General features: G+C 35.4%; 1 protein-coding gene across 3 annotated transcripts in view; it reads right to left on the reverse strand.

The window, feature by feature from the left end:
• The window catches only part of CADPS2 (calcium dependent secretion activator 2), a 729,035-nt gene that overhangs the window by 97,185 nt on the left and 623,748 nt on the right, over positions 1–8,102 (reverse strand). The gene's annotated exons all lie outside the window — the stretch shown is intronic.

An 8,102-nucleotide genomic window follows, 5' to 3' on the forward strand; every position in this document is an offset into this window, starting at 1 on the left:
ATCTATCTATCTATCTATCTATCTATCTATCTATCTATCTATCTATCTATCTATCTATCTATCTATCTATCTATCTATTGTCATTGCCCCTACTTCTTCACCACCTCTTGTTATTTGGATTCTTTCCCCATCACCATAAATACCAATTATCGAATTCTGGATGCAAATCTCATAGAAGAACTAGAGGTAGGATAGCACTCTCTGGGGTCTCTAATAACCTCTTTTGCCAAATTCAGTGAAGTTCTTTCCTTATCCTTTTTGTGCCGTTGGATACTGTGGATCACCTCTTCCTTCTTGACACCCTATCGTCTCTTTTCTGGCTTCTGACACTAAACTCTCGTGCTCCGCCCGCCTTTTGCCATTCCTCTTCTGACATTTTTACTGGCTCTGGTCTTTTCCTGTCTGGTCAACATAGCTACTTCCTATAGATATATCTTCTCCATTTTCATACCTGTTGATCTTATCCATTCCAATGGCTTTAGTTATCATCTTTATGTAGATGGCATCCACATATTTATTTCTCTTCCCAATGTCTTGCTACCTAATATTTTTATTTCCAATACTATGTGTGACTATTTCAAAATAGCTTCTATAAATTTATGACATCTTAAAAAAATAGTTATGGTGATGCTTAGGTAGGATTCACACTATTTTGCATCAAATCTGTATGGCACTAAGATGCATCCTATCTGGGAGTATGAGGAGGTCCCAATTTCCTCAGAATACAGGTGAATATGCTCTTGACTGGCACAGAAAGTGTACAGATTCTGTAGGAAAATATAGGTAGAACTGGTAATCATTTGTGATGGATTTCATAAAATTATACTGTCTCAGAGTTGTAAAGAAATCTGTTCAACTTTTGGGCAGTTATAATTATAAGAAAATATTTCTATATATACACGTTTACAAGTATGAGTGTGTTTGTGTATATGTCCTAAATCAGTTTCTCTGTAACTTTTATTTATTACTCCTAGTTTGCACTTTGCAGTGTACCCCTAAAGAAACAAGTCTGTTTCCTCTTCCACATGAGAATCTTTGAGTTACTGAAAGGTAACTATAGTGTTTCTCCTAAGTCTTCTCTTCTCTGGGATAAATGACGTCAGTTCCTTTAATAGATTCTTATGTGGCATGGTTTCTACTTCTAACACTACTTGGGGACACCAGCTCTAGGCTACTTCTTAATAGAGAGTAGAATAGGGACTGGATATGGTATAGGAGATTCACTAGTGAGAGATTCCCTTTTCCAATGCAAGTTAGCTTATCTGTAATTTACAGTCTTAGAGAATTTTCCCAGAGCACTGAGAGACTGAGTTGCCCAGGATCACAGAGTAAGTATACATGGCAGAGGAGGGGACTGAATCTATGTTGTCCTTGTTCTGGGGATGGCTGTCTACCCACCATGCCCTGTTGTTTCTCTACTTGTTAATAATCTCCTTCTTAAAATTTTGAGCATTGATCTGAATTTAGCATTCCAGATGTGGTCTGAGCAGGGAGAATACAGTGGAATTATCACTCCTAGGTTGTGGATACTATGTTTCTATCATTGTAAATGTCACAATAATTTTTTTGATTCACATGTCATACTATTGACTCATATTAGTGAATTTACAATTCACTAAAACTTGTTGATATTTTCACATGAACCAAAGACCATGAATACAAAGAACTAAGTCTCTCCCCTTAAATCATTTGTTTTCTTGGTTAAACAAACACCTTGGCTTTATTTAACTAACTACTATGCTTACAGTCATCATGATGATTAACTTGCAATTTTTAGTAATTAGATGGAAATTGACATTCAACATTTCTTGGATCCTATACCCATTTGGGCTAAGAACTTCTTATATGATCCTAACAAAAGATGTTGCTTCACTGTGTGTTGTGATATTCTTCCCCACTAAAAACACAAAGATCTCATGCCCACCAAAATGGATGGAACTTGTAATAAGCTCTTTTAAAAATTATAGGGATGACAGACTAATGGAAAGTACATGCTTATTGTCCATGTGTGTATCAGTAGGCTGAAGAGATTGTGGTAAGTATTGTCAAAATTGAAGTGATGATATGCTATTGACACATAGAAACAACTCTGGTATAAAGAACACCTAAAACCATTTTGTTCTTTGGGAAATTTAATTCAAGACCAAAAAAAAAATCCAAAAAAATAGAAAAAAATAAAAAAGTAGTGGGAAGAAAGGTTGATTCCAAAGCATAACCCTATCCAACTCAATAGCTAATTATAAGCTAAATTACTAAGTGATAATAAAAATTGGTGAGAAGTAAGGTAGCTTTAGTTTGTTAGCTATTAGCTGTTAATGCAGAAAGGCATAATGGAAAAAAAAACCCTGGATCTGAACCTGAAATCAGAAGATGGCTGGGTTCAAATTCTAACTCTGACACTTACTAATTATGTGCTTTTAGACAAGGCACTTGCCCTGTCTAATGATAGCTAGCATTTATATATGGTTTTAAGGTTTGCAAAGTGATTTGCAAATATAATTTCATTTTATCTTTACAATAATCCTGTGAGGTAGTGCTATTTTTTTAAAAGCAATCGGGGTTAAGTAACTTGCTCAAGGTTACATGGTCAGTTATTTCTGGGTGTGGTGCTGAGTATCTGAGCCCGGATTTGATCCAGGTCATCCCGACACTGGAGCCGGTACTCTTACTTGCTGAGCCACCTGGCTGCCCCAGGTAGTACTATTATTATCTCCATTTTCCCTATGAGTAAAATGAGGCAGACAGAGAAGTTAAGTGACTTGCTCAGGGTCATACAACTAGTAACAGGTTGGATTTGAACTAAGGTTTTTTTTCTGGCTAGATTCAGCACTCTATCTATGCACTGTGCCACCTACCATGCTAAGCCTCAGTTTCCTCAATTGCAAACATAGGAATAATAATGGCTCCTATTTCACAGGGTACTTGTGAGGATTAAATGAGAAAATGTTTGTAATCATGTTTTTCTATCCTTAAATAAAACACCCTATAAAATGTCAGTTATTGTTACTATCAATTTAGCTTTAACCTAGAAACTATAATATATAGGTAATAGTTTGTGTGCTGTCTTATTTGTATTTAAATCCATCTTTTCTAGCTTGTTAGCCACTAGAATGAAGGCTTATGAAATTTTTCTTATAAGAGTTGATTTAAAAAAATTAATCTTATTCAAAGATTCAAAGAAATTAAAGCTATGTTAACGATATCTTCATTAGACAAGTAAAAAAAGCTTTGTTACTTGATAGCCAATCACAAAAGTAAAAGATAACTTAAGAGATCATATAATGTAGTTCTCTTCACCAAGTGCCAAATGGGATGGTAGAAAAATATGGTGGGGATTTTATCACTTAAACTCTCCCTGTGTCTCTGAATCTATGTGTGTGTGTGTGTGTGTGTGTGTGTGTGTCTGTCTGTCTGTCTCTGTCTCTCCATCTCCCTCCACCCTTTTGCAACTCTAGAAACTAAGCACACTCAAACTATGCATACTCAAATGGGTACAATGATAAGAAATAGGCAGATCTAGAGGTACTTATTTAGAGTTAAGGAATTTAACAATCAGTATTCTCAACAATTTATTTTGATGAGGGAAATTTTTATATAACTATATAGTTATAGCTAAGATGGCAAAGTAGGGGCAAAAGCATGTGCATATATGTATGTATGTATGTTTGTGTGTATGTATGTATGTGTGTATGTATGTATGTTTGTGTGTATGTATGTATGATATTCCCAAAGGGCAGGCAAATCTATATACACTTTCACTTCTGGGTATGCCCATAACATACAAAATGACAGTGTTTTAGCCAACATCCAAATAAACAGATGCAATATAAGCCCTATTGAAATGACAAAAGGCTAAGGAACAATTCCCTTCCTTTTTGTTACATCATGTTATTACCTTCATGCTGTTAAAAGCCGAAACTTCAGTGGTATTTCCTTTGGGTGCTTTTGTTGTCTCAAAGAATTAGAGGTGATTTAGTAGCTACTGCCATCCCACCCACTCCTGAATGTCTCATGAAATTAGTATTAGAATTGATCAGATAGACTGCTCATTTGTAGGTGCAATAATCTGTTATGTAAGTAAGCATTTTAACCTCGGGATTAATTCAATAATAATGACATTGATCTAACATTTACATAACACCTATCACGATGAATACTAATGCTCTTTACAAATTGCCTTAATAAGTTATACAAACTAAATGTGTATATGACAAAAGAAATATGAAACCTTTTTTTCCCAGACCTGACTTTATAGGTGTAGGGAACTTCTGATAGGGAAACTTCCTTCAGCAATGCAGATACACAGCTGATATATCTGCTCTTGGAGTGTTAGTGACTTCCCTATGGTTATATGGCTAGTGAGAAGCAGCACTTAGACCTAGGTGTTCCTGGCTTTGAGGCTGGCTTTCTATCACACCACCTGCTTTGGTTCTTGCCAGGGTCTATGCTCTGAACAAATAAAAAAAAGTGAAAACCATAATACATGAAAATTTACTTTTGAGTTTGGGAAAGGAAAAGTAGCATACATATGTATGTGCATGTGTATACACACATATATATGTATATATGTATACCTATACACACCTCTGTAATGCACATATGCATATATACACACAGAATCTTATATTTACTAAGTCTTAGTATAGATTAGTGATACTCATGTATGTAGCTACTTTTCAATCATAGGTAAGAATTCATAACAGCAAAGAGCCATATCACATGATGAAAAGCAGAAAATGAAAGACTGTGATCTTAAGTGGACACTAATAAGGAATGTAGGCAGGTAGAAATGCAGTTGCTTAAATGGATATGCAGTTAAAATATTGAAATGAGTAAACAGTTTCTTGGAGAAAAGCAGTCAAGTCCTATTTTGTTGATCAAATTTAGCAATATGTATTATGTCTGTATTAAATCATTAAAAATAAATGCTATGAAATATTCAGTTTTATTCTTTGACCCAATGGCCAGAGGTCAGACTATTGAAAGCCTATTGAGTGGTGACACCTCTTGATTTATGAATTCTTCCTGTAGTCCTCTGGAGTAGGAGCTGCATTGGGACTACATCTGCAAGTTCTTTGATATAAGAAGTTCCTAGTAAGGAACTTCCACTAATGCAAGACAGCACTTTCTCTATACTTGCAGTCTTAGGGAGTTACCTAGACACTGAGAAGTTAATTAATTTGTCTAGGGTTATAGTTTGTGTCTTTCTGTCTTGGAAGCCAGTTTCCTAAACACCATGCTAGACTTCCACTATATGAAAGTAGAAAAGGGAGAATTTTCTCCATTTCTCCGCTCTAGAAAGTATAACATCGTTTCTTATAGTCATAAGAAATGAATATGGTATTTCTTCCTTTAGAAAATTCCTGCCACTTAATATGGAAAGGTCATTTTTTCCCCAAAATTGATATTAAACTTGCATCCTTAACTTGCTATTAAACTTAACATCACACACAGTCTAACATTGAAGTCATTTTTAGAAAAAGGTGAAATGTGTTATAAAGAGAATCTATTTAAATCCTGGCTTCACTATTTACTACTGATTTAGATCTTTAAGAAGTTATTTAACTCAGCCCTCAAATTTTTTTGCTTTTGTTTTTTTTGGAGGGGGGAAGATAGGGCAATTGGGGTTAAGTGACTTGCCCAAGGTCACAATGCTAGTTTTTGTGTTAAGTGTCTGAGGCCGTATTTGAACTCAGGTCCTCCTAACTCCCGGGCCAGAACTCTATTCAACTGTGCCACCTAGCCACCCCTAACTTAGCCCTCAATTTACTCATCTGTAAAATTAGGGGGTTGGATTGAATTAGCTTTAAGGTTTTTTCTAGTGCTAAATCGCTGATAGTTGTTTTTCAGTCGTGTCTGACTTCATGACCTCATTTAGGGTTTTATTGGCAAAGATACTAGAGTGCTTTGTCATTTCCTTCTCTAGATCTTTTTACAGTTGAGGAAACTGAGGTAAACAGGGTTAAGTGACTTTGCCCAGGATCACAAAGCTAGGAAGTGTCTGCGGCCAGATTTGAACTCATGAAGATCAGTGTTCCTGATTCCAGGACTGACACACTATCCACTGAACCACCTAGATGTCCCTGTCTCATCTATAGTTTTAAGCAAAATAAAGTATTTGTGAAAATTCACACTTAAGTTTGGTAAAGGTAAAATCAGTATTCTTATCAATAAAGGGTTACAGAAGATGGGGAAATATAGATAGAAGGTGAAAAGGAAATTAAAGAATAGTGAAAATGAGACTAAAATATACAAATGCCACTATAATTTCACCTACACAGCATTAACCATGATCATTTTCTTTCTAAATACATTCTCTTCTGTTACAGTTGCTCATGTACCAGTTTGCTACCCACCCATCATTGATCACTTGAACATTTGTAAAAAACCTCTTTTAATAATATGTAGCTTCAGGAATCAGAAGAAACTTTCTCATCTTTTTCATATGATTATAATAACTATTATTTGAGGTTAACTACCACTCAAAATTTCTTTCATTCTTTCTTCCCTCCCTTCCTTTTGCTTTACTATCCTTTCTTCTTTCTCATTCCACCACTCACTGATTGATTGTGTGGTCTATTCTAAAATGCTCTCAGTAACATCCTGACCCATAGCTACAGTGATGCTTTTTCAGAAATGTAATAATAATAATATCTAATATTCAAATGTAAACAGTATATGATAAACATATATTAATTTATATTTATATATAGCACTTTAATGTTTGCAAGGTAGATTAATACATCATCTGATTTGATTCTCCTAACAACCATGGACAATATCAATTTTATAAATGAGGAAACTAAGCTTAGAAAGGTGACAAAGGAGTGATTTGTACCCATATCTTCCCTGATTCCAAATCCACTGGTCTTCCTGCTGTATTCTGTGAATTCTCTGTATTTGTATTGTAAATCTCTGATATTCTGACTTATTAAAAGATTCCCTTAAAAATAAGTTGACTTTAAGGCCTCTATCATTTTTTACTTATATTTCCCTCCAAGTATAAAATGAAGTATATCTATAATAGTCTCATTGAGGCATTTCAGTCATGTCTGACTCTTTGGGACCCTACTTGGAATTTTCTTGGCAAAGATGCTGGAGTGGTTTGCCATTTATTTCTCCAGTTTATTTTACAGATGAGGAAACTGAGGCAAACAGGGTTGAGTGACTTGCCTTAGGGTCACACAGCTAGTAAATATCTGAGGGTAGATTGGAACTCAGAAAGATGAGTCTTCCTGATCTTAGACCTGCCACTGTACCACTGTGCCAGCTAGCTGCCCCCTATAATAACCTGGTAGTTCTTAAATCTTTTTGGTCCATGAACCACTTGGGAAGCTAAAAGGTTCAGTTGATTTCCAAACCCATGTGTGTGTGTGTCTACTTGAAGCCTTAATCCCTATTTCTTGTTTACTTCCTTCCCTCAACAGTGACTAAACATATTAGTGGTGACAATGATTGTTTTTGATAAACTGAAGGATACTCTAAAGATTTTATTTACTCTTGACAGAAAAAATTCATTTTTCATGAGGCTAGGACATGAATCTGTGATCTCATCAGTGTGTTATTCCCATCATTGGTGCAGATTGCAACCCATTTATGCCTTCTCATCCTGTATGAATACTATATTTTCCCACAGATTTTTCCATGGTGGAGGTTTTCCTCTATCTTTTTACATTCTGTAGGTACTAGTGCAGCACTCAGCTTGTCCATCTGTTATCACTCACTCATTCTCACTCTGCCTCACCACCTTTTCTAATAATACATTTCCTTGCTCTCAATTCTTATATTCCTTCTTGTACACAAGTCATTAATGGGAATTCTGTAGTCTACATGAAACCTCTGTAAGCCTCTTCCTTGCCCTTTATGTCATGCATAAGACTAATCCTTTGGAATTAGTGTTCTTCCACGATTCGCAGCCATACATTTCAAAGAGAATAATCTATCTCTCTATCATCTCTCTCTCTATCCATCTATCCATCCATCCATCCATCCATCCATCCACCCATCCATCTATCTATCTCTCTATCATCTACCAATCTCTCTCTCTCTCTCTATCTATCTATCTATCTATCTATCTATCTATCTATCTATCTATCTATCTA

The sequence above is a fragment of the Petaurus breviceps genome, unplaced genomic scaffold, assembly GCF_028583685.1.
Source record: "Petaurus breviceps papuanus isolate PSGF00001 unplaced genomic scaffold, PetGlider_PUasm1.0 181, whole genome shotgun sequence".
In the NCBI taxonomy this organism is placed as follows: Eukaryota; Metazoa; Chordata; class Mammalia; order Diprotodontia; family Petauridae; genus Petaurus; species Petaurus breviceps.